General features: G+C 44.7%; 1 protein-coding gene across 2 annotated transcripts in view; it reads right to left on the reverse strand.

Moving 5' to 3' along the window:
* The window catches only part of LOC106610487 (protein TANC2-like), a 215,890-nt gene that overhangs the window by 113,089 nt on the left and 75,688 nt on the right, over positions 1–27,113 (reverse strand). Inside the window, exon 2 of one of the 2 annotated variants that reach the window (XM_045724542.1) lies at positions 8,039–8,155. The exons of the other annotated variant lie outside the window; for it this stretch is intronic. The gene's annotated coding sequence lies outside the window, so the exon portion shown is untranslated. The remainder of the gene's footprint in view (positions 1–8,038; positions 8,156–27,113) is intronic. 2 annotated transcript variants of the gene reach the window in all.

Here is a 27,113-nt window from a genome sequence, read left to right on the forward strand (position 1 = left end):
TTAAGTCATGTAAGCCCCCACATTCCCCCTAAAATCAACATAAGTAGCCAAATAAAATCAAATTGATCAAATACTGTGGTTCAGTTGGTAGAGCATGGTGTTTGCAACGCCAGCATGGTGTGTCCAACGCCAGGGTTGTGGGTTCGATTCCCACGGGGGGCCAGTACAAAAAAAATATTTAAAAAATGCATGAAATGAAATGAATGTATTCACTACTGTAAGTCGCTCTGGATAAGAGCGTCTGCTAAATGACTAAAATGTAAATGTAAATGTATTTGTCACATACACATTGTTAGCAGGTGTTAATGCAAGTGTAGCGAAATGCTTGTGCTTCTAGTTCCGACCATGCAGTAATATCTAACAAGTAATCTACTAATTCCACAACAACTACCTTGTACACACAAGTGTAAAGGAATGAATACGAATATGTACATAAAGATATATAAATGAGTGATGGCCGAACGGCATAGGCAAGATGTAATAGATGGTATGGAGTACAGTATATACATATGAGATGAGTAATGTAGGTAATGAAAACATTATATAAAGTGGCAATGTTTATAGTGGCTAGTGATACGTCTAAGAACATCAAGATGGCAAGATGCAGTAGATGGTATGGCGTTCAGTATATACATATGAGATGAATAATGTAGGTTATGTAAACATTATCTAATATAAATAATATAAAGTGGCAAGTGATAAATTGATTACATACATTTTCCCATTATTAAAGTGGCTTGAGTTGAATCAGTATGTTGGCAGCAGCCACTCAATGTTAGTGATGGCTGTTTAACAGTCTGATGGCCTTGAGATAGAATCTGTTTTTCAGTCTCTCGGTTCCAGCTTTGATGCACCTGTACTGACCTCGCCTTCTGGATGTTAGCGGGGTGAACAGGCAGTGGCTCGGGTGGTTGCTGTCCTTGATGATCTTTTTGGCCTTCCTGTGACATCGGGTGGTGTAGGTGTCCTGGAGGGCAGGTAGTTTGCTCCTTGTGATGGTGCGGCCCGTCAGGAAGTCCTGGACCCAGTTGCACAGGGCGGGGTCGAGACCCAGGGTCTCGAGCTTAATGACGAGATTGGAGGGAACTATGGTGTTAAATGCTGAGCTGTAATCGATGAACAGCATTCTTACATAGGTATTCCTCTTGTCCAGATGGGTTAGGGTAAGGTGCAGTGTGATGGCGATTGCGTCGTCTGTGGACCTATTGGGTCGGTAAGCAAATTGGAGTGGGTCTAGGGTGTCAGGTAGGGTGGAGGTGATATGGTCCTTGACTAGTCTCTCAAAGCACTTCATGATGACGGAAGTGAGTGCTACAGGGCGGTAGTCATTTAGCTCAGTTACCTTAGCTTTCTTGGGAACAGGAACAATGGTGGCCCTCTTGAAGCATGTGGGGACAGCAGACTGGGATAAGGATTGGTTGAATATGTCTGTAAACACACCAGCCAGCTGGTCTGCGCATGCTCTGAGGACGCGGCCGGGGATGCCGTCTGGGCCTGCGGCCTTGCGAGGGTTAACACGTTTAAATGTTTTACTCACGTTTGCTGCAGTGAAGGAGAGCCCGCAGGTGTTGGTAGCGGACCGTGTTAGTGGTGTATTGTCCTCAAAGCGAGCAAAAAACTTCTTTAGTCTGTCTGGGAGCAAGGCATCGTGATCCGCGACGGGGCTGATTTTTCTTTTGTAGTCCGTGATTGACTGTAGACCCTGCCACATACCTCTCGTGTCTGAGCCGTTGAATTGCGACTCCACTTTGTCTCTGTACTGACGCTTAGCTTGTTTGATTGCCTTGCGGAGGGAATAGCTGTTATATTCGGTCATGTTTCCAGTCACCTTGCCCTGATTAAAAACAGTGGTTCGCGCGTTCAGTTTTGCGCGAATGCTGCCATCAATCCACGGTTTCTGGTTGGGGAATGTTTTAATAGACGCTGTTGATACGACATCGCCGATGCACTTGTTAATGAACTCGCACACCGAGTCAGCGTATTCGTCAATGTTGTTGTTCGCAGCAATGCGGAACATATCCCAGTCCACGTGATCGAAGCAATCTTGAAGCGTGGAATCCGATTGGTCGGACCAGCGTTGAACAGACCTGAGGGCGGGAGCTTCCTTTTTTAGTTTCGGTCTATAGGCTGGGAGCAACAAAATGGAGTCGTGGTCAGCTTTTCCAAAGGGAGGGCAGGGGAGGGCCTTATATGCATCGCGGAAGTTAGAATAACAGTGGTCTAGGGTTTTGCCCGCCCTGGTAGCACAACCGATATGCTGATAGAATTTGAGGGAGCCTTGTTTTCAGATTAGCCTTGTTAAAATCCCCGGCTACAATAAATGCAGCCTCAGGATATGTGGTTTCCAGTTTACATAGAGTCCAATGAAGTTCTTTCAGGGACGTCGATGTGTCTGCTTGGGAGGGATATACACGGCTGTGATTATAATCGAAGAGAATTCTCTTGGTAAATAATGCAGTCGGCATTTGATAGTGAGGAATTCTAAGTCAGGTGAACAAAATGACTTGAGTTCCTGCATGTTGTTATGATCACACCACGTCTCGTTAATCATAAGGCATACACCCCCACCCTTCTTCTTACCAGAGAGATGCTTGTTTCTGTTGGCGCGATGCGTGAAGAAACCAGGTGGCTGTACCGACTCAGATAGCGTGTCTCGAGTCAGCCATGTTTCCGTGAAACAAAGAACGTTACAGTCTTGGATGTCTCTCTGGAATGCTACCCTTGCACAGAATAGGACAGACACTGTAACACTAGATTACAAGGCTATTGCCATAGGATTAGGAATTATAATAATGTATAGGATCTCTATGGTTATGAATTATAATAATGTATAGGATTTCTATGGTTAGGAATTAGAATAATGTATATGTAACGTCCGTCGTTAGAGTGAGACCAAGGCGCAGCGTGGGTTGGGTTCATCATCTTTCAATTAACGTGAACCAGCAAAACAATAAACAAGAAGCACAATGAACGAACAGTATTGCAGAATCAACTTCCCAAAAAAGACAGGTGGAAAAAGGGCTACCTAAGTATGGCTCCCAATCAGCGACAATGAAGTACAGCTGTCCCTGATTGAGAGCCATACCAGGCCAAAACACAGAAATACAAAAACTAGATAGGGAACATAGAATGAACATAGAAATATAAAATATAGAACATACATCAAAATCCCAAACACACAAAACAAACACCCCCCTGCCACACCCTGACCAAACTACTATAACAAATAACCCCTTTTACTGGTCAGGACGTGACAGTATAGGATCTCTATGGCTACTACCATAGGATTAGGAATTATAATAATGTATAGGATCTCTATGGCTACTACCATGAAAGAGGTGCTGTTCACATCCTGTACAGTAGGATGGGTTGTACAATGTATAGTAAAACACCAGTGGAGGCTATGCTATAACACACATGCACACACACATACACACAAGTCTAGACACAGACACAAGGCAGAATGGGACCTGTGGTCTGGTATTCTGTCCTAAGATCAGATGTTAAACTCAGACTCAGGTAGTCACACGTTCCCTGAGACCTCTTGATAAAAGCTAACACGAATGCCATTCGTTCCATGTGGGAGGTCAAAGCTCATCTTTTCTTAGCTTTTCCCTACTGAGCAGAATTCCTGTTCAAATCAATCCACCCTACTGTCACAGAGTACCAGCAGTAACAGCATTGGTATTCCATGCCTTCACCACATTTAACGGCCCAAGCTGATGTTGTTCTCCTGTGGTGGGAAAGAGGGGATGTAGGGAGGGAACTGGACTCTCCACGGGAATACAGAGGAATGGTCCGCTGTGATCTAAACAGAAACCGAAGACGAGGTGTGGGAGAGGAGTGAGAGCGTGAGGGGGAGAAAGTGGTAGAGAGATAGAGAGAGGGGGAGCGAGGGGAAGTGGTAGAGCAGTAGAGAGAGGGAGAGGATTAAAGAGAAAGAGTGACTAAGAACTAGAGAGTCTGGACATGGGGGGTCAGAAGGAACTAGCGAGTGGAAATGGGGGGGGTCAGGAAGAACTAGAAAGTCTGGACATGGAGGGTCAGGAAGAACTAGAGAGTCTGGATATGGAGGGTTAGGAAGAACTAGAGAGTCTGGACATGGAGGGTCAGGAAGAACTAGAGAGTCTGGATATGGAGGGTTAGGAAGAACTAGAGAGTCTGGACATGGAGGGTCAGGAAGAACTAGAGAGTCTGGATATGGAGGGTTAGGAAGAACTAGAGAGTCTGGACAGGGGGTGTTAGGAAGAACTAGAGAGTCTGGACATGGAGGGTCAGGAAGAACTAGAGAGTCTGGACATGGAGGGTCAGGAAGAACTAGAGAGTCTGGATATGGAGGGTTAGGAAGAACTAGAGAGTCTGGACAGGGGGTGTTAGGAAGAACTAGAGAGTCTGGACATGGAGGGTCAGGAAGAACTAGAGAGTCTGGACATGGAGGGTCAGGAAGAACTAGAGAGTCTGGACATGGAGGGTCAGGAAGAACAAGAGAGTCTGGACAGGGGGTGTTAGGAAGAACTAGAGAGTCTGGACATGGAGGGTCAGGAAGAACTAGAGAGTCTGGACATGGAGGGTCAGGAAGAACTAGAGAGTCTGGACATGGAGGGTCAGGAAGAACTAGAGAGTCTGGACATGGAGGGTCAGGAAGAACTGGAGAGTCTGGACATGGAGGGTCAGGAAGAACTAGAGAGTCTGGACGGGGGGGTCAGGAAGAACTAGAGACTCTGGACATGGAGGGTCAGGAAGAACTGGAGAGTCTGGACATGGAGGGTCAGGAAGAACTAGAGAGTCTGGACATGGAGGGGGTTAGGAAGAACTAGAGAGTCTGGATGGGGGGGTCAGGAAGAACTAGAGATTCTGGACGGGGTCAGGAAGAACTAGAGAGTCTGGACATGGAGGGTCAGGAAGAACTAGAGAGTCTGGACATGGGGGTCAGGAAGAACTAGAGAGTCTGGACATGGAGGGTCAGGAAGAACTGGAGAGTCTGGACATGGAGGGTCAGGAAGAACTAGAGAGTCTGGACATGGAGGGTCAGGAAGAACTTGAGAGTCTGGACATGGAAGGTCAGGAAGAACTTGAGAGTCTGGACATGGAGGGTCAGGAAGAACTAGAGAGTCTGGACATGGAGGGTCAGGAAGAACTTGAGAGTCTGGACATGGAGGGGGTTAGGAAGAACTAGAGAGTCTGGACGGGGGATGGGGGTCACGAAGAACTAGAGAGTCTGGACGGGGGGGTCAGGAAGAACTAGAGACTCTGGACATGGAGGGTCAGGAAGAACTGGAGAGTCTGGACATGGAGGGTCAGGAAGAACTGGAGAGTCTGGACATGGAGGGTCAGGAAGAACAAGAGACTCTGGACATGGAGGGTCAGGAAGAACTGGAGAGTCTGGACATGGAGGGTTAGGAAGAACTAGAGAGTCTGGACATGGAGGGGGTTAGGAAGAACTAGAGAGTCTGGACGGGGGATGGGGGTCACGAAGAACTAGAGAGTCTGGACAGGGGGGTGTTAGGAAGAAGAACTAGAGAATCTGGACAGGGGGGTGTTAGGAAGAAGAACTAGAGAGTCTGGACAGGGGGGTGTTAGGAAGAAGAACTAGAGAATCTGGACAGGGGGGTGTTAGGAAGAAGAACTAGAGAGTCTGGACAGGGGGGTGTTAGGAAGAATAACTAGAGAGTCTGGACTGGGGGGTGTTAGGAAGAAGAACTAGAGAGTCTGGACAGGGGGGTGTTAGGAAGAATAACTAGAGAATCTGGACAGGGGGGTGTTAGGAAGAAGATCTAGAAAATTTGGACAGGGGGGTGTTGGGAAGAAGAACTAGAGAGTCTGGACAGGGGGGTGTTAGGAAGAAGAACTAGAGAATCTGGACAGGGGGGTGTTAGGAAGAATAACTAGAGAGTCTGGACTGGGGGGTGTTAGGAAGAAGAACTAGAGAGTCTGGACAGGGGGGTGTTAGGAAGAAGAACTAGAGAGTCTGGACAGGGGGGTGTTAGGAAGAAGAACTAGAGAATCTGGACAGGGGGGTGTTAGGAAGAAGAACTAGAGAGTCTGGACTGGGGGGTGTTAGGAAGAAGAACTAGAGAATCTGGACTGGGGGGTGTTAGGAAGAAGAACTAGAGAGTCTGGACAGGGGGGTGTTAGGAAGAAGAACTAGAGAGTCTGGACAGGGGGGTGTTAGGAAGAAGATCTAGAAAATTTGGACAGGGGGGTGTTGGGAAGAAGAACTAGAGAGTCTGGACAGGGGGGTGTTAGGAAGAAGAACTACAGAGTCTGGACAGGGGGGTGTTAGGAAGAAGAACTAGAGAGTCTGGACAGGGGGGTGTTAGGAAGAAGAACTAGAGAGTCTGGACAGGGGGGTGTTAGGAAGAAGAACTAGAGAGTCTGGACAGGGGGGTGTTAGGAAGAAGAACTAGAGAGTCTGGACAGGGGGGTGTTAGGAAGAAGAACTAGAGAGTCTGGACAGGGGGGTGTTAGGAAGAAGAACTAGAGAGTCTGGACAGGGGGGTGTTAGGAAGAAGAACTAGAGAGTCTGGACAGGGGGGTGTTAGGAAGAAGAACTAGAGAGTCTGGACAGGGGGGTGTTAGGAAGAAGAACTAGAGAGTCTGGACAGGGGGGTGTTAGGAAGAAGAACTAGAGAGTCTGGACAGGGGGGTGTTAGGAAGAAGAACTAGAGAGTCTGGACAGGGGGGTGTTAGGAAGAAGAACTAGAGAGTCTGGACAGGGGGGTGTTAGGAAGAAGAACTAGAGAGTCTGGACAGGGGGGTGTTAGGAAGAAGAACTAGAGAGTCTGGACAGGGGGGTGTTAGGAAGAAGAACTAGAGAGTCTGGACAGGGGGGTGTTAGGAAGAAGAACTAGAGAGTCTGGACAGGGGGGTGTTAGGAAGAAGAACTAGAGAGTCTGGACTGGGGGTGTTAGGAAGAAGAACTAGAGAGTCTGGACAGGGGGGTGTTAGGAAGAAGAACTAGAGTCTGGACAGGGGGGTGTTAGGAAGAAGAACTAGAGAATCTGGACAGGGGGGTGTTAGGAAGAAGAACTAGAGAGTCTGGACAGGGGGGTGTTAGGAAGAAGAACTAGAGATTCTGGACAGGGGTGTGTTAGGAAGAAGAACTAGAGAGTCTGGACTGGGGGGTGTTAGGAAGAAGAACTAGAGAGTCTGGACTGGGGGGTGTTAGGAAGAATAACTAGAGAGTCTGGACGGGGGATGGGGGTCACGAAGAACTAGAGAGTCTGGACAGGGGTGTGTTAGGAAGAAGAACTAGAGAGTCTGGACTGGGGGGTGTTAGGAAGAATAACTAGAGAGTCTGGACAGGGGGGTGTTAGGAAGAAGAACTAGAGAGTCTGGATGGGGGGGGGCGTTAGGAAGAACTAGAGAGTCTAGACGGGGAGGAGGGGTCAGGAAGAACTAAAGAGTCTGGACGGGAGGGGGGGGTCAAGAAGAACTAGAGAGTCTGGACACGGGGGTAGGGGGTCACGAAGAACAAGAGAGTCTGGACAGGGGGTGTTAGGAAGAACTAGAGAGTCTGGACATGGAGGGTCAGGAAGAACTAGAGAGTCTGGACATGGAGGGTCAGGAAGAACTAGAGAGTCTGGACATGGAGGGTCAGGAAGAACTAGAGAGTCTGGACATGGAGGGTCAGGAAGAACTGGAGAGTCTGGACATGGAGGGTCAGGAAGAACTAGAGAGTCTGGACATGGAGGGTCAGGAAGAACTAGAGAGTCTGGACATGGGGTGTTAGGAAGAACTAGAGAGTCTGGACATGGAGGGTCAGGAAGAACTGGAGAGTCTGGACACGGGGGTAGGGGGTCACGAAGAACAAGAGAATCTGGACAGGGGGGTGTTAGGAAGAAGAACTAGACAGTCTGGAAAGGGGGGGCGTCAGGAAAGCAATTCAGCTAATGACCTCCGAGATGTGCAGTGTCTGGTAAAGATGCCGCAAAAGACCGAACCGAACACTGCTTAGCTCTGACACACACATTCAATCTGCACTCACCCACACACTGTATGGACAGACAAACGGAAGGACAGAGCAGGGCAGACTTACCGGGGACGTATGTATCCAGGTTGTGGTTCCTGGTAGTACAGGAGGTGTGTGTAGGGGAGCCGAGCTCTGATTGTGGAATGCCAGGGCTCTCCCCAAACTTTGCTTTCCGCAGAGGGGCTGGGAGCAGAAAGCACACAAACACACACAATGAGACAGAACACACACAGGGACAAAGAACACCCAAACGATGAGAGAGAGAGAAAGAGAGAGAAAGAGAGAGTGGGAGACAGACAGAGAGAGGGGGGCAGACAGAGAGGGGGGAGACAGACAGATAGGGGGAGAAAGGCAGAGAGGCGGGAGACAGACAGAGAGGCGGGAGACAGACAGAGAGGGGGAGACAGACAGAGAGGGGGCAGACAGACAGAGAGGGGGGAGACAGAGAGGGGGGAGACAGACAGAGAGAGAAGGGAGATAGACAGAGGGGGAGACAGACAGACAGAGAGAGAGAAGACAGACAGAGAGGAGGAGACAGACAGAAAGGGGGGAGACAGACAGAGAGAGAAGGGAGACAGACAGATAGAGGGGTGACAGACAGAGAGAGAGAGAGAGTAGACAGACAGAAAGGGGGAAGCAGACAGAGGGGGAGACAGGCAGAGAGAGGAGAGACAGTGAGAGGTGAGACAGACAGTGAGAGGTGAGACAGACAGAGAGAGGGGAGACAGACAGAGAGAGCTTATGAAATTGCGTTGGCACGTTGAAATGACTAACACACAGCAAAGCTTATTCATGTCAACTCATTTGAGTTGGATCACAAGTAACTGGTCACAGATACAACTTTAGCTCAAGCTTGTTACAGTAACATAGTATATAGAACAACAAGAGCACAGCTGGCACCAAGCCAATACCTCCCTACAAGGGCTCTCCAACCAGCTGACACCAAGCCAATACCTCCCTACCAGCGCTCTCCAACCAGCTGACACCAAGCCAATACCTCCCTACCAGGGCTCTCCAACCAGCTGACACCAAGCCAATACCTCCCTACCAGGGCTCTCCAACCAGCTGACACCAAGCCAATACCTCCCTACCAGCGCTCTCCAACCAGCTGACACCAAGCCAATACCTCCCTACCAGGGCTCTCCAACCAGCTGACACCAAGCCAATACCTCCCTACCAGCGCTCTCTAACCAGCTGACACCAAGCCAATACCTCCTTACCAGCGCTCTCCAACCAGCTGACACCAAGCCAATACCTCCCTACCAGGGCTCTCCAACCAGCTGACACCAAGCCAATACCTCCCTACCAGGGCTCTCCAACCCCACCCTCCTGTAGGTTTTCACTCCAACCCTGTTCCTGGAGTGCTACCCTCCTGTAGGTTTTCACTCCAACTCTGTTCCAGGAGAGCTCCCCTCCTGTAGGTTTTCACTCTTACCCTTTTCCAGGAGAGCTACCCTCCAGTAGGTTTTCAATCCAACCCTGTTCCAGGAGAGCTACCCTCCTGTAGGTTTTCGCTCCAACCCCAGTTGTACCTAACCTGATTCACCTTATCAATCAGATAATTATTAGAATCAGGTGATCTAGCTTAGGGTTAGAGCGAAAACTTACTGGACAGTAGCTCTCCAGGAACAAGGTTGGAGAGCCCTGTCCTATACATTACTCCTACAGATGTAGGATCTTAATTTGATCACCCTGTTGCATGATAACTTGTGTGCAATGCAGGAAATGTAAAACTTGTAATGTGCTTGTCTGAAGTTTTTAATTTCCACTTTGACATTTCAGATTGATTTTCCCTTACAAAAAATGTATCAACCCCTTCAAAAATGTCCATTGATTATAATCTACATAATAATTTACATTTCCTGTCGCTGCAGGATTATTTTCCTGCTGTAGTAAACTGGCTCAAAATAAGATCCTACACCAGTATACGTTACCCAATCACCTAATCACATTCCTTGGGCATTTTTAACCGTCAGTAGATAAAGGTGATAATTACAGTATAACATAGAACAGAACGTCAAACTTCTATTGAATAATCATCCTCTAAATTTAAGAGCATTGAAAAATGTAAATGTCTGTCAGCCTGCCTAGTGACGCAATCAAATCAAATCAAATGTTATTCATCACATGCGCCGAATAAAACAGGTGTAGACCTTACCGTGAAATGCTTACATACAAGCCCTTAACGAACAGTGCAGAATGAGAAAATATTTTCTAAATAAACTAGTTTAAAAAAGTAACACAATAAAATAACAATAACGAGGCTATATACAGCAGGTACCGGTACAGAGTCAATATGCGGGGGTAAGGGTTAGTTAGTCGAGGTAATTGAGGTCATATGTACATGCAGGTAGGGGAAAAGTGACTATACATCGATAATAAAGAGTAGCAGCAGTGTAAAAAAAGAGGGTCAATGCAAATAGTCCGGTGGCCATTTGATTACCTGTTCAGTAGTCTTATGGCTTGGGGGTAGAAGCTGTTAAAGAGCATTTTGGACCTAGACTTGGCGCTTCGGTACTGCTTGCCATGCCGAAGCAGAGAGAATAGTCTATGACTTTGGTGGCTGGAGTCTTTGGTATACAGGTCCTGGATGGCAGGAGGCTTGGCCCCAGTGATGTATTGGGCGGTACGCATTACCCTCTGTAGTGCCTTGCGGTCGGAAGCTGAGCAGTTGCTATACTAGGCAGTGATGCAACCAGTCAGGATGCTCTCGATGGTGCAGCTGTAGAACCTTTTGAGGATCTGAGGACTCATGCCAAATCTTTTCAGACTCCTGAGTGGGAATAGGCGTTGTCGTGCCCTATTCACGACTGTCTTGGTGTGTTTGGACCATGATAGTTTGATGGTGATGGTGGACACCAAGGAACTTGTCCAGGTGGGAAAGGACAGTGTGGAGTGCAATAGAGATTGCGTCATCTGTGGATCTTTTGGGGCGGTATGCGAATTGAAATGGGTCTAGGGTTTCTGGGATGAAGGTGTTGATTGGGCTCCCGAGTGGCGCAGCGGTCTAAGACACTGCATCTCAGTGCTAGGGCGGTGCACAATTGGCCCAGTGTCATCCGGGTTAGGGTTTGCCGGGGTAGGCCGTCATTGGAAATAAGAATTTGTTCTTAACTAACTTGCCTAGTTAAACAAAGGTTAAATAAATAAAATGTGAGCCATGATCAGCATTTCAAAGCACTTCATGGCTAAAGATGTAAGTGCTATGGGTCGGTAGTCATTTAGGCAGGTTACCTTGGTGCTGTTGGGCAGTGGGACTATGGTGGTCTGCTTGAAACATGTACTGTATTACAGACTCGCTCAGGGACAAGTTGAAAATGTCAATGAAGACACTTGACAGTTGGTCAGTGCCAGTGGTAGAAAAAGTGCTAAATTCTCATACTTGAGTAAAAGTGGGGCATCCCGAGTGGCTCAGTGGTCCAAGGCACTGCATCGCTGTGCTAGCTGTGCCACTAGAGATTCTGGGTTTGAGTGCAGATTGTGTCAAGTAGCAGTGCAGCTTGGTTGGGTTGTGTTTCGGAGGATGCACGGCTCTCGACCTTCGCCTCTCTTGAGTCTGTACGGGAGTTGCAGCGATGAGACAAGACTGTAACTACCAATTGGATACCACGAAATTGGGGGGAAAAAGGGGGTAAAAAAATAAAATAAAAATGACTCAAGTAAAAGTTACCCAGTAAAATACTACATGAGTAAAAGTCTAAAAGTATTCAGTTTTAAATAGTATCAAAAGTAAAAGCACAAATCATTTTTTATTCCTTATATTAAGCAAACCAGATGGCACAATTATTATAAAAGTTTTACGGATAGTCCATCAGATCAGAGGCAGTAGGGATGACCAGCGATGTTCTCGTGATAAGTGTGTGAATTGGACAATTTTCTGTCCTGCTAAAGCATTCAAAATGTAATGAGTACTTTTGGGTGTCAGGGAAAGTAAAAAGTACATTATTTTATTTGGGGGGGGGGGGATGTAGTGAAGTAATAGTAAGAGTTGTCAAAAATATAAATAGTAAAGTACAGATACCCCAAAAAACTACTTAAGTAGTACTTTAAAGTATTTTTACTAAAGTACTTTACACCACTGGTCAGCGCATGCTCTGAGTACACGTCCTGGTAATACGGCCTTGTAAATGTTGACCTGTTTAAAAGTCATCCAGAACAGATGGTGCTCTCATGCATGGTTCAGTGTGGCTTGCCTTGAAGCTCGCATAGAAGTCATTTTGCTCATCTGTTAGGCTCGTGTCACTGGGCAGTTGTGGCTGGGCTTCGCTTTGTAATCCGTAATAGTTTGCAAGCCCTGACCCATCCGACAAGGGTCAGAGCCGGTGTCGTAGGATTCAATCTTAGTCCCGTATTGACGTTTTGCCTGTCTTGATGGAGGGCATAGCAGGATTTCTTATAAGAGTCCGGATTAGTGTCCCGCTCCTTGAAAGTGGCAGCTCTAGCCTTTAGCTCAGTGCGGATGTTGCCTGTAATCCATGGTTTACTGTTGGGATATGTACGTACGGTCACTGTGGGGACGACGTTGTCGATGCACTTATTGATGAAGCCGGTGACTAATGCGGTATTGCCTCGATGCCATCGGAAGAATCCCGGAACATATTCCAACCCGTGCTAGCAAAAGAGTCCTGTAGCTTAGCATCTGCGTCATCTGACCACTTCCGTATTAAGCGAGTCACTGTTACTTCCTGCAAATGACATCCATTTTGGGAATGTATTCACACCTGACTCAGACACTGGCAGCGAACAGGCAACCTTTCCGAGAAAGGAAAGGTGCCGAAAATGTTAGAATGTAAAAAATTCAGGGGTGGTGGATGTCTAGGAACATTATGTTCCTATGCAAATGGGACATAACACAAGTCAAATCTGTTTGGCTTAGAATATAGTAGAATAGAGTAGAACAGAATACAATAGAATTAAAATAACACATGACTTCCTCAAGTGAGGTGTACACTGGAACAGTTTAAAAGACTTGAATATAATAGCTCGACATGTTCTGAACTTGTAATGTTATGCCGGCAATGTTATGTTGAAATGTTATATTGTAATGTGGCAATATTATGCTAGCATGACAGTTTACAATACAGGGTTACTCCAAGCAGTTTAGTCACCAACGCCAGGATCAGTGGCGGTCTGTGCCCATTAAGATGAGCGAGGACAATTTTTATTTTTATGAGCATGGCCTTATTTCTATTACAGCATATTGGATGACTGTCATTCATATTCCATCCATTAGGTCCTTACCAGCAGTACAGTATCAGTGTGCCAGCCAGGAAGGACCTTACCAGCAGTACCGTATCAGTGTGCCAGTCAGGAAGGACCTTACCAACAGTACATTATCAGTGTGCCAGCCAGGAAGGACCTTACCAGCAATACAGTATCAGTGTGCCAGCCAGGAAGGAAGAACCTTACCAGCAGTACATTATCAGTGTGCCAGCCAGGAAGGAAGAACCTTACCAGCCAGGCAGTGACAGAATGACGGATGGCAGCATGCAAATCCACTCAGCTAATAAATATCTATATGCAGATGCACATAGTTGGAAAGTAGATATTTGAGACATCCTCTGTGAGTAGTATATGTGGTAGTGTGGGAGTGTGGGAATATGATAGTGTGGGAGTGCGGTAGTGTGGTAGTGCAGAAGAGGGGTAGTGTGGTAGTGTGGGAGGGTGGTAGGGTGGTAGGGTGGGAGTGTGGTAGTATGGGAGTGTGGTAGGGTGGGAGGGTGGGAGTGTGGGAGTGTGGAAGGGTGGGAGGGTGGTAGTGCGGGATGGTGGGAGTGCGGGAGTGTGGTAGTGCGGTAGGGTGGGAGTGTGGTAGTGTGGGACTGAGGGAGGGTGTTAGGGTGGTAGGGTGGGAGGGTCGTAGTGTGGGAGTGTGGTAGGGTGATAGTGTGGGAGTGTGGTAGGGTGGTAGTGTGGTAGTGCGGGAGTGTGGTAGTGCGGGAGGGTGGTAGTGCGGGAGGGTGGTAGTGCGGGAGTGTAGTAGTGCGGGAGTGTGGCAGTGCGGGAGTGCGGTAGTGCGGGAGGGTGGGAGCGCGGTAGGGTGGTAGTGTGGGAGTGTGGTAGGGTGGTAGTGTGGGACTGTGGGAGGGTGTTAGGGTGGTAGGGTGGTAGTGTGGGAGGGTGATAGTGTGGGAGTGTGGTAGGGTGGTAGTGTGGTAGGGTGGTAGAGTGGGAGTGTGGTAGTATGGGAATGTGGGCGGGTGGTAGCGTGGGAGTGTGGTAGGGTGGTAGTGTGGTAGGGTGGAAGTGTGGTAGGGTGGTCGTGTGGGACTGTGGGAGTGTGATAGGGTGGTTGTGTGGGAGTGTGGTAGGGTGGTAGTGTGGTAGGGTGGTTGGGTGGGAGTGTGGTAATGTGGGAAAGAAACCGAAAGAATAAACAAACAGCTCATGTCTATTTCCCTCAGACAGCCATTGTAAAGCCAAGGCTTTAGGAAAAATAACAAGAACATGTCCTGCAAAACATATCATTGAAAGTGTCCATATGAAAAACATAGACTCCTACATGAAAGTCCATTAAGACACAAGCTGGGCTTTGAGAAACTAATGAGATGTGCATATGAAATGAATATCCAGGTAATGCTCATTACGTTAATTATAAGATAATGAGATACATTTAGTATAATTAGATACATGAATGACAAACGATGACAAAGGTGTTCATAACAGGGTGTTACAACAATCTATGTATAAACATAAACTCCTTTTGGTTTGTCTGAATTAAATAGCATGCCCTTTGGGTTGTGCAAAGCCCCCAGTACATTTCAGGAATGCATGTTTGGAGACTGTCGCTATAAATCTGTCCTCTTATACCTTGATGATGTGACTATGTTCACATCGTCAGTGCAACGACACATTGAAAGACACAAACAAACACACACAAGGCCTTGCATATGTGGAGACACCAAGTTCTGCCCTCAAGGTCCTCTAGTAACTACTACAGTAACTACTACAGTAACTACTACAGTACCTCAACACTAACTACTACAGTACGTCAACACAAACAACTACAGTAACTACTACAATACCACTACAGTAACTACTACAGTACCTCAACACTAACTACTACAGTAACTACTACAATACCCCTACAGTAACTACTACAGTACCTCTACAGTAACTACTACAGTAACTACTACAGTACCTCAACACTAACTACTACAGTACTTATACAGTAACTACAACAGTAGCTCAACACTAACTACTACAGTACCTCAGCACTAACTACTACAGCATATCTACAGTAAATACTACAGTACCTCAACACTAACTACTACAGCAACTAATACAGTACCTCAACACTAACTACTACAGTAACTCCTACAGTACCTCAGCACTAACTACGACAGAATATCTACAGTAAATACTACAGTACCTCAACACTAACTACTACAGTAACTAATACAGTACCTCAACACTATCTACTACAGTAATTACTACAATACCACTACAGTAACTAATACAGTACCACAAGACTAACTACTACAGTAACTACTATAATACCACTACAGTAAATACAACAGTACCTCTAAAGTAACTACTACAGTACCTAAACACTAACTACTACAGTATCTCTACAGTAACTACTACAGTACCGCAGCACTAACTACTACATTATCTCTACAGTAAAAACTACAGTACCTCAACACTAACTACTACAGTAACTAATACAGTACCTCAACACGAACTACTACAGTAATTACTACAACACCACTTAAGTAACTACTACAGTACCTCTACAGTAACAACTACAGTAACTACTATAGTACCAATACAGTAACTACTACAGTAACTACTACTGTACCAACACAGTAACTAATACATTAACTCTACAGTAACAACCACATAAATCTAAACTAACTACTACAGTAACTACTATAGTACCTCGACAGTAACTACTACAGTACATCTACAGTAACTACTACTGTAATAACTACAGTACAATTACAGTAAGAACGCAGTACCAATATAGTAACTACTACAGAACCTCTACAGTAGCTCCTACTGTAACTACTACAATATTTACAACTGTACATCTACAGTAACTACTACCGTAACTACAACAGTACCACTACAGTAACTTCAACTGTAACTACTACAGTATTTACTACAGTAACTCTACAGTAACTACTACTGTAACTACTACAGTAATTACTACAGTACCTCCACAGTAACTACAACAGTACCTCTACAGTAACTCCTACTGTAACTACTACAGTACTTACTAAAGTAATAACTGCATGACTTCTACAGTAATTACTACAGAACCTCTACAGTAAATACTACAGTACCTCTACAGTAACTACTATAATAACTCTACAGTAACTAATACTGTAACTACTACAGTACCTCTACATAAACTACTACATGAACTGTACAGTAACTACTACTGTAACTACTACAGTAATTACAACAGCAACTCTACAGAAACAACTACAGTACCTCTACAATATCTCTACAGTAACTATAGTAACTCTACTGTAACAACTACATTACCTCGACAGTAACTACCACAATACCTCTACAGTACCACTACAGTACCTCTATAGTAACTATTACAGTAGCTCTACAGCAACTACTATAGTACCTCTACACTAACTACTATAGTAACTACTACAGCACCTCTACAGTCACTACTACAATACCTCTACAATAACTGCTACAGTACCTCTACAGTTACTACAATACCTCTACAGTAACAACTACAGTACCTATACAGTACCTATTACAATCCCTCTACAGTAACTACAACAGTAACTCCTACAGTACCTCAACAGTAACTACCACAATACTTCTACAGTACCACTACAGTACCGCTATAGTAACTATTACAGTAGCTCTACAGCAACTACTATAGTACCTCTACACTAATTACTACAGTACCTCTACAGTACCTCAACAGTAACTACCACAATACCTCTACAGTACCACTACAGTACCTCTATTGTAACTATTACAGTAGCTCTACAGTGACTACTATAGTACCTCTACACTAACCAATACAGTACCTCTACAGTACCTTACAAGGCTTACAACAGTACAGCCACAGCAACTACTACACTACCTCAATTGTAAATTGTACTATAGTATCAATACAGTAACTACTATAGAAACTACTATAGTACCAATAAAGTAACTACTACAGTATCACTACAGTAACTACTACAGTACCTCTACAGTAACGACTACAGTAACTACTAAAATACCACAACATAAAATACTACAGTACCTCTACACCAACTACTACAGTAACTACTACAGTACCTCAACAGTAACTACCACAGCACCTCAACAGTAACTACTACAGTAACTACCACAGTACCTCAACACTAACTACTACAGTAAATACTATAATACCACTCCAGTAACTACTACAGTACCTCTACAGTAACTACTACAGTACCTCTACAGTAACTACTACAGTAACTACTACAGTACCTCAACACCAACTACTACAATACCACTGCAGCAAAAAACAACAGTCCCTCAACACTAACTACTACAGTACCTCTACAGTAACTACTATAGTATCAACACAGTAACTACTTTAGAAACTACTATAGTACCAATAAAGTAACTACTACAGTATCACTACAGTAACTACTACAGTACCTCTACAGTAATGACTACAGTAACTACTAAAATACCACAACATAAAATACTACAGTACCTCTACACCAACTACTACAGTAACTACTACAGTACCTCTACAGTAACTACCACAGTACCACAACACTAACTACTACAGTAACTACTACAATACCACTACAGTAACTACTACAGTATCTCAATAGTAACTTCTACAGTCACTACTATAGTACCAATAAGGTAATTACTACAGTAACCAAACAAGTACCTTACTAGGGCTACTACAGCACCTCTACAGTAACTACTAAAGTACCTCTACAGTAACTACTATAGTACCTATACAGCAATTACTACAATACCTCTACAGTACCACTACAGTGCCTCTATAATAACTATTACAGTACATCTACAGTAACTACTATAGTACCTCTAAAGTACCTCTACACTAATTACTACAGTAATTAGAACAGTACCTCGACAGTAACAACTACAGTACATCTACAGTACCTTACAAGGCTTACTAGAGTACAGCCACAGCAACTACTACACTACCTCAATTGTAACTACTACAGTATCACTACAGTAACTACTACAGTACCTCTACAGTAACTACTATAGTAACTACTATAGTAACTAATAAGATACCACCACATAAAATACTACAGTACCTCTACACCAACTACTACAGTAACTACTACAATACCTCAACAGTAACTACCACAGTAACTACTACAATACCACTACAGTAACTACTACAGTACCTCTACAGTAACTACTACAGTACCTCTACAGTAACTACTACAGTACCTCTACAGTAACTACTACAGTAACTACTACAGTACCGCAACACCAACTGCTACAATACCACTGCAGCAAAAACTATACTATAGTAACTAATAAGATACCACCACATAAAATACTACAGTACCTCTACACCAACTACTACAGTAACTACTACAATACCTCAACAGTAACTACCACAGTACCTCACCAGTAACTACTACAGTAACTACTACAATACCACTACAGTAACTACTACAGTACCTCTACAGTAACTACTACAGTACCTCTACAGTAACTACCACAGTACCTCAACAGTAACTACTACAGTAACTACCACAGTACCTCAACACTAACTACTACAGTAACAACTACAATACCACTACTGTAACTACTACAGTACCTCTACAGTAACTACTACAGTAACAACTATAGTACCAATAAGGTAACTACTACAGTAACCAACCAAGTACCTTACTAGGGCTACTACAGCACCTCTACAGTAACTACTAAAGTACCTCTACAGTAACTCCTACAGTACCTACACAGCAATTACTACAATACCTCTACAGTACCACTACAGTACCTCTATAGTAAATATTACAGTACCTCTACAGTAACTTCTATAGTACCTCTACACTAACTACTACAGTAACTACAACATAACCTCTACAGTAACAACTACAGTACCTCTACAGTACCTTACAAGGCCTACCACAACACCTCCACAGCAACTACTACAGTCCCTCTACTGTAACCACATAAGTACCTTAATAGGGCTACTACAGTGCCTCTACAGTAACTAATACAGTAACTGCTACAGTACCTCTATGGTAACTACCACAGTACCACCACAGTACCTGCAACAGTACCTCCACAGTAACTACTAAAATATCAATACAGTAAATACTACAGTACCTCAACACTAACTACAACAGTACCTCAACAGTAATTACTACAGTAACTACTATAGAACTTCTACAGTAACTACTACAGTAACACATATAGTACCAATACAGTAACTACTACAGTACCAATACAGTAACTACTACAGTAACTACTATAGTATTAATACAGTAGCTACTACATTATCTCTACAGTACCTCTACAGTAACTTTACAGTAACTACTACAATACCACCACAGAAAATCCTAAAGTACCACTACAGTAACAATGACAGTGCCATTACAGTAACTACTACAGACCCTCTACTGTAACTCCTACTGTATTTACTACAATACCTCTGCAGTAACTACAACAGTCCCTCTAAAGTAACTCCTACTGTAACTACTACAGTATTCACTAAAGTACCACTACGTTATCTACTACAGTAATTACTACAGTAATAACTGCATGACCTCTAAGGTAATTACTACAGTACTTCTACAACAACTATTATTGTAACTACTACAGTAAATACTACAGTACCTCTACAGTAACTACTACAGCAACTCTACAGTAACTACTACTGTAACTACTACAGTACCTCTACAGTAACTACTACTGGAACTGTATATTAACTACTACTGTAACTACTACAGTACCTCTACAGTAACTCTACAGTAACAACTACAGTACCTCTACAGTAACTACTACAATACCTCTACAGTACCTCCATAGTAACTATTACAGCACCTCTACAGTATCTACTATAGTACCTCTACACTAACTACTACAGTAACTACTGCACTACCTCTACAGTAACTACTACAGTACCTCTGTAGAGTCACTACTAAAGTACCTCTACAGTAACTTCAACAGTACCTCTACAGTCACTACTAAAGTACCTCTACAGCAACTACTACAGTACCTCTACGGTAACTACTACAGTACCTCTACGGTAACTACTACAGTACCTCTACAGTAACTACTACAGTACCTCCAAAGTAACTACTACAGTAACTGCTACAGCACCTCTACAGTAATTATTACAGTACCTCTACAGTACCTCTACAGTAGCCCTACACTAACTACTACAATAACACTACAGTAAATACAACAGTACCTCAACACTAACTACTACAGTAAATACAACAGTGCCTCAATACTAACTACTACAGTATCTCTACAGTAACTACTACAGTAACTACTATAGTATGTCTACAGTAACTACTACAGTACATGTGCAGTAACTACTACAGTAACTACTACAATACCACCACAGAAACTACTACAGTACTGTACCTCAACACCACCTACTACAGTAACTACTATAGTACCTCAACAGTAACTACTACAGTACCTAATATAGTATGCCAACAGTAACTACTACAGTAACTACTACATGGTACTACAATACCACTACAGTAACTACTACATTAACTGTTATAGTACCTTACTAGGACTATACAGTACCACTACAGTACCACCACAGTACCTCTACAGTAACAACTACAGTACCTCTACAATAACTTACTAGGCCTACTACATTACCTCCACAGTAACTACTACAGTATATCTACAGTAACTACTATAGCACCTCTACAGTATCTTACTAGGCCTTCTACAGTAACTACTACAGTACCTATACAGTAACTACGACAGTACCACTACAGTAACTACTATAGTACCTCTACAGTACCTTACTAGGCCTACTACAGTACCTACTACATTGCATGTGGAGTAACAACTACAGTACCTTTACGGTAACTACTAGAGTAAATACAATCCAAGATGGCGTAGCAGTCAGACATCTTTGTCCTGTCGTGTCCCTTGTATATATCTTTTTATATATTTTCCTTCGCATATTTAAAAAAAATATTTTCCTAAACTTCAACTTCTAAATACTCTCCTGCAACCCGCCTCACCCAATGTGGCGTGGATCTGTTTTTTTTCTAAAGTATTTCTATTTACTTCGGATCTGGAATCCCTCAACTGAAGCTAGCCAGCTAACTACCTACCAGCTATCAGTCAGCAAACCGTTGCTAGCGGTCATAAGCTAACCTTTAGCTCGGAAAGCTCTCGCCAGTTCGAACAACGTGACTCAAACCAGAGCATAACGGACCTATTATTATATTATTTCCCCGCCCCCCCCATAACCCGGATTCCAGCCGCAAACTCTGAACATTTTCATCTGGATCTTCGCAACTAGCTAACTGCAATCCCGGGTGACTACACCTGGCTAGCGTTTCCATCCAGGAGCAAGCACCAATTAGCCTGAAGCTAGCCGGGCCAGGGCTCCTGTGCTACCACCGAAGCCCACTCCTGGGCTACAATATCCGGATCCCTTCTACTGCCAGTACGGGGCATGGAACCCCGCCAATCCTCTACGACTGGAATACCGACATAATCTGCCCGAGGATTCCAACAGGCCCCTCAGTCCTGAGGGTCTGCTAACTGCTAGCCCTCGGTCTGCCAACTGCTGCCAACTGCTTGCCCCGGTCTGCCAACTGCTGCCAACTGCTTGCCCCGGTCTGCCAACTGCTTGCTTGCTAAATACAATAAAATTCATGGCCTCGTTGAAAAAAAAAATACTCCTGTATACTGACAGTTGACAGCATATAGAATGCAACCAATATTCTATAACCATGTTGTCCGCTGGAGGCCCATTCTGCTAACCGCGGCCTACTAGCTACCTAGACCTACTTGGAACCCTACTAATTCCACGACTGGTCTACCAACGTCACCGCACGAAGAGGCAAAAACAGACTTACCCCCATCGCGACGTCCCCCAAAGGCTAACTTGCTAGCCTCGGTCTGTTAACTGCTAGCTTGCTTGCCCCGGTCTGCTAAATGCTAGCTTGCCTGCCCCGGTCTGCTAACTGCTAGCTTGCTAGCCCCGGCCTACTAACTGTTAGCTTGTTAGCATCGGCCTGCTAACTGTCTGAATCACCGTGTCCCCAGTCAGCCCAACCACTCACTGGACCCATATGTTCACTTGGCTACGCATGCCTCTCTCTAATATCAATAGGCCTCTAGGCCTGGTCAATATGCCTTAACCAACCATGTTGTTCCACCTCCTACATATGCAATGACATCACCTGGTTTAAACGTCTCTAGAGACTATATCTCTCTCATCATTTCTCAATGCCTAGGTTTACCGCCAATGTACTCACATCTTACCTTACCTTTGTCTGTACACTATGCCTTGAATCCATGCTATCGTGCCCAGAAACCTGCTCCTTTTCCTCTCTGTTCCGAATGTGCTATACGGCCAGCTGGTATAGCCTTTAGCCGTACCCTTATCCTACTTCTCCTCTGTTCCTCTGGTGATGTGGAGGTTAATCCAGGTCCTGCAGTGCCTAGCTCCCCTCCCACTCCCCAGGTGCTCTCATTTGTTGACTTCTGTAACCGTAAAAGCCTTGGTTTCATGCATGTTAACATTAGAAGCCTACTCCCTAAGTTTGTTTCCCTCACTGTTTTAGCACACTCTGCCAACCCGGATGTCTTAGCCGTGTCTGAATCCTGCCTTAGGAAAACCACCAAAAACCCTGAAATCTCCATCGCTAACTATAACATTTTCCGCCAAGATAGAACTGCCAAAGGGGCGGTGTTGCAATCTACTGCAAAGATAGCCTGCAGAGTTCTGTATTACTATCCAAGTCTGTACGCAAACAATTCGAGCTTCTACTTCTAAAAATTCACCTTTCCAGAAACAAGTCTCTCACTGTTGCCGTTTGCTATAGACCTCCCTCTGCCCCCAGCTGTGCCTTCGATACCATATGTGAATTGATTGCTCCCCATCTATCATCTGAGCTCGTGCTACTAGGTGATCTAACCTGGGACATGCTTAACACCCCGGCCATCCTACAATCTAAGCTTGATGCCCTCAATCTCACACAAAGTATCAATGAACCTACCAGGTACAACCCCAAATCCGTAAACACGGGCACCCTCATAGATGTCATCCTAACTAACTCACCCTCCAAATACACCTCTGTTGTTTTCAATCAAGATCTCAGCGATCACTGCCTCATTGCCTGCATCCGTAATGGGTCTGCGACCAAACGACCACCCCTCATCACTGTCAAACGCTCCCTAAAACACTTCTGCGAGCAGGCCTTTCTAATCGTCATGGCCCGGGTATCCTGGAATGACATTGACCTCATCCCGTCAGTAGATGATGCCTGGCTATTCTTTAAAAGTGCCTTCCTCACCATCTTAAATAAGCATGCCACAATCAAAAAATGTGGAACTAGGAATAGATATAGTCCTTGGTTCACTCCAGACCTGTCTGCCCTTGACCAGCACAAAAACATCCTGTGGCGTTCTGCATTAGCATCGAATAGCCCCCGTAACATGCAACTTTTAAGGGAAGTTAGGAACAAATATACACAGGCAGTTAGAGAAGCTAAGGCTTGCTTTTTCAAACAGAAATTTGCATCCTGTAGTACTAACTCAAAAAAGTTTTGGGACACCGTAAAGTCCATGGAGAATAAGAGCACCTCCTCCCAGCTGCCCACTGCTCTGAGGCTAGGAAACACTGTTACCACCGATAAATCCACTAAAATTGAGAATTTCAATAAGCATTTCTCTACGGCTGGCCATGCTTTCCACCTGGCTACCCCTACCCCGGTCAACTGCCCGGCACCCTCCACAGCAACCCGCCAATGCCCCCACCATTTCTCCTTCAACCAAATCCAGATAGCTGATGTTCTGAAAGAGCTGCAAAATCGGGACCCATACAAATCAGCCGGAATAGACAATCTGGACCCTCTTTTTCTAAAATGATCTGCCGAAATTGTTGCAACCCCTATTACTAGCCTGTTCAACCGCTCTTTCGTATTGTCCGAGATTCCCAAAGATTGGAAAGCTGCCGCGGCCATCCCCATCTTCGAAGGGGGTGACACTCTAGACCCAAACTGCTACAGACCTATATCTATCTGTCTTTCTAAGGTCTTCGAAAGCCAAGTTAACAAACAGATTACCGACCATTTCGAATCCCACCATACGTTCTCCGCTATGCAATCTGGTTTCAGAGCTGGTCATGGGTGCACCTCAGCCATGCTAAAGGTCCTAAACAACATCATAACCGCTATCGATAAGAGACATTGCTGTGCAACCGTATTCATCGACCTGGCCAAGGCTTTCGACTCTGTCAATCACCACATTCTTATTGGCAGACTCGACAGCCTTGGTCCCTCAAATGATTGCCTCGCCGGGTTTACCAACTACTTCTCTGATAGAGTTCAGTGTGTCAAATCGGGGGGCCTGTTGTACGGACCTCTGGCAGTCTCTATGGGTGTGCCACAGGGTTCAATTCTCGGGCCGACTCTCTTCTCGGTATACATCAATGATGTTGCTCTTGCTGCTGGTGATTCTCTGATTCACCTCTACGCAGACAACACCATTCTGTATACTACTGGCCCCTCTTTGGACACTGTGTTAACTAACCTCCAGACGAGCTTTAATGCCATACAACTCTCTTTCCGTGGCCTCCAACTGCTCTTAAACACAAGTAAAACTAAATGCATGCTATTCAATCGATCACTGCCCGCACCTACTCGCCTGTCCAGCATCACTACTCTGGACGGCTCTGACTTAGAACACGTGGACAACTACAAATACCTGGGTGTCTGGTTAGACTGTAAACTCTCCTTCCAGACGCACATTAAGCATCTCCAATCCAAAATTAAATCTAGAATCGGCTTCCTATATCGCAACAAAGCATCCTTCACTCATGCTGCCAAACATACCCTCGTAAAACTACCGATCCTCGACTTCGGTGATGTCATCTATAAAATAGCCTCCAACACTCTACTCAACAAACTGGATGCAGTCTATCACAGTGCCATCCATTTTGTCACCAAAGCCCCATACACTACCCACCATTGCGACCTGTACGCTCTCGTTGGTTGGCCCTCACTTCATACTTGTCGCCAAACCCACTGGCTACAGGTCATCTACAAGTCTCTGCTAGGTAAATCCCAGCCTTATCTCAGCTCACTGGTCACCATAGCAGCACCCACTCGTAGCACGCGCTCCAGCAGGTATACCTCACTGGTCACCCCCAAAGCCAATTCCTCCTTTGGTCGACTTTCCTTCCAGTTCTCTGCTGCCAATGACTGGAACGAACTACAAAAATCTCTGAAGCTGGAGAATCATATCTCCCTCACTAGCATTAAGCACCAGCTGTCAGAGCAGCTCACAGATCACTGCACCAGTACATAGCCCATCTGTAAACAGCCGATCTATCTACCTACCTCATCCCTTACTGTATTTATTTATTTATCTTGCTCCTTTGCACCCCAGTATCTCTACTGCACATTCATCTTCTGCACATCTACCATTCCAGTGTTTAATTGCTATATTGTAATTACTTGGCATATTTATTGCTATGGCATATTTATTGCCTTAACTTACCTCATTTGCACTCACTGTATATAGACTTTCTGTTTTCTTTTGTTCTACTGTATTATTGACTGTATGTTTTGTTTATTCCATGTGTAACTCTGTGTTGTTGTATGTGTCGAATTGCTATGCTTATCTTGGTCAGGTTGCAGTTGTAAATGAGAACTTGTTCTCAACTAGCCTACCTGGTTAAATAAAGGTGAAATAAAAAATAAATAAAATAAATAAACTACAGTTGAAGTCAGAAGTTTACAGTAACAACTGTAGGTACGTGGTTGCAAAGGGCATCAGTGTCTTAACAGCGCGATTTCACACGGCAAGAAACTCTGAGCGTAGCCCTATCCAGAAATCTGGCAGTGGCTTCTGATTAAATTCAATTTTCACAGAACCGCTTGTTGCAATTTCGATGAGGCTCTCTTGTTCAGATATCGGTAAGTGGACTGGAGGCAGGGCATGAAAGGGAAAACGAATCCAGTTGTTTGTGTCGTCCATTTCGGGAAAGTACCTGCGTAATTGCGCACCCAGCTCACTCAGGTGCTTCGCTATGTCACATTTGACATTGTCCATAAGCTTGAGTTCATTTGCACACAAACAAATCATACAATGATGGACAGACCTGTGGTGTCCTTGTTAATGCAGACAGAAAAGAGCTCCAACTTCTTAATCATAGCCTAAATTTTTTCCCGCATATTGTATATAGTTGCAGAGAGTCCCTGTAATCCTAGATTCAGATCATTCAGGTGAGAAAAAACATCACCCAGATAGGCCAGTCGTGTGAGAAACTCGTCATCATGAAAGCGGTCAGAAAAGTGAAAATTATGGTCAGTAAAGAAATCTTTAAGCTCGTCTCTCAATTTAAAAAATGTCAATACTTTGCCCATGATAACCAGCACACTTCTGTATGTTGTAAAGGCGTTACATGGTCGCTGCCCATATCATTGAATAACGCAGAAAATACACGAGCGTTCAGGGGCCTTGCTTTAACAAAGTTAACAATTTTCACTGTAGTGTCCAAAACATCTTTCAAGCTGTCAGGCATTACCTTGGCAGCAAGAGCCTCTCGGTGGATGCTGCAGTGTACCCAAGTGGCGTTGGGAGCAACTGCTGGCATGTGCGTTACCACTCCACTATGTCACCCTGTCATGGCTTTTGCACCATCAGTACAGATACCAACACATCTTGACCACCAAAGTCCATTTGATGTCACAAAGCTGTCCAGTACTTTAAAAATATCCTCTCCTGTTGTCCTGGTTTCCAGTGGTTTGCAGAAGAGGATGTCTTCCTTAATTGACCCCCCATAAACATAACGGACATATACCAGGAGCTGTGCCAGGCCCGCCACGTCTGTTGACTCATCCAGCTGTAACGCATATAATTCACTGGCTTGTATGCGAAGCAGTAATTGTTTCACAACATCTCATGCCCTGTCACTGATGCGTTGTGAAACAGTGTTGTTTGATGAAGTGATTGTCTGTATAGTTTTTTG

Source organism: Salmo salar, chromosome ssa01, assembly GCF_905237065.1.
Source record: "Salmo salar chromosome ssa01, Ssal_v3.1, whole genome shotgun sequence".
Taxonomy (NCBI): domain Eukaryota; kingdom Metazoa; phylum Chordata; class Actinopteri; order Salmoniformes; family Salmonidae; genus Salmo; species Salmo salar.